Genomic DNA, 1,302 nt, shown 5'->3' with positions numbered 1-1,302 from the left:
GCGTGTCCGAGCCCCGCCAGCGAAGTAAGGCCGCTTGAAATGTTCGCCCAGGTGTGCTCATACATTGAAACCACTTAAACTATAATAGCCTCGTATCTAATCCTTATTTTAATAAACCAGATACGTATTATAAATGTCAATAACAAACGGTCGTATCGAGATATCATATTTCGAAAATTAATGATAAAATATTGATTCTCGTTTAAATATATATAAAGCTCGAATCATAGAAAAAACTATGAAATCGTACACCGATGTTTTAGTTAATTAATAACATTTAATTCTTTCCTTTGGCCGCGAGTTCCGAAGCTTACGTCATGAGAACTTTATTACATCGATGATTTGGCAGCGGAACAGATTAATTAAATGGGGGATCACAAAACAAAACCATTTAAAAGTTATTTCGCCTACCGTCATTATTGTGTGCTTTATTTTTACCCGACTGCGCCAGAAGGAGGGTTATGTTTTTTTCGAGTGTATGTATGTATGTATGTATGTATGTATGTATGTATGTATGTATGTATGTATGTATAATTGTTTGGCACGCTCTGCAGCCTAAACGGCTTGATGGATTTTGACTTGAGAGGTGTCGTTAGATTCGTATTTACTGTGAGAGTGACACTGGATATATCAAAATTAAAAAAAAAACAAAATGGCGGATTTTTGGCGCCAAATTCGAATATTTCTCACTCTCTAGCCTAAACGGCTTGACGGATTTTGACTTGAGAGGTGTCGTTAGATTCGTATTTACTGTGAGAGTGACACTGGATATATAAAAATAATAAAAAAACAAAATGGCGGATTTTTGGCGCCAAATTCGAATATTGCTCACTCTCTAGCCTGAACGACTCGATGGATTTCCACTTTATAGGGGTCGTTTGATTCGTATTTACTGTCAGAGTGACACTAGATATATCAAAATGAAAAAATAATAAAACTAAAAATAAATAAATAAAAAAAGTAATTTAAAAAACTAAAAAACCCGACTGCGTTTCTTTATAATATTAAAATGAAAAAACCCTAAAACAAGATCGTAAAATTTAAGCAGTCGGGACCCATTCTAGACAGCAAGCCGTATGTCACAAAGTCTTTATATTTAGAATGGGTCCCGACTGCTTAAATTTGAAATTGTTTTTAAAAGACCGTTTATTTGAATATACTATACTATACTTTTACTACAGGAATGGAGCTTCAAGAACATATTACTTTTGATTGACCAATTCTTATGGTTTAAAACTTGTTATAATTATAGAAAAGTTATTTGGAAACATTTGAATTTGTTCTTGAAACATTGTAAATTGT

At 33.2% G+C, this 1,302-nt stretch overlaps 1 long non-coding RNA gene across 1 annotated transcript; it reads left to right on the top strand.

Annotated features, from left to right (window-relative positions):
• Positions 1-437: 437 nt before the first annotated feature.
• Positions 438-762, top strand: LOC126912670 (uncharacterized). The gene is made up of 2 exons (XR_007707330.1): positions 438-586; positions 730-762. It is a non-coding gene; the product is annotated as an uncharacterized LOC126912670 (long non-coding RNA).
• The last annotated feature ends 540 nt before the right edge of the window (positions 763-1,302 follow it).

This window comes from Spodoptera frugiperda, chromosome 28 (assembly GCF_023101765.2).
Source record: "Spodoptera frugiperda isolate SF20-4 chromosome 28, AGI-APGP_CSIRO_Sfru_2.0, whole genome shotgun sequence".
NCBI classification, from domain to species: domain Eukaryota; kingdom Metazoa; phylum Arthropoda; class Insecta; order Lepidoptera; family Noctuidae; genus Spodoptera; species Spodoptera frugiperda.
This window is presented reverse-complemented; position numbering and strand designations above follow the sequence as displayed.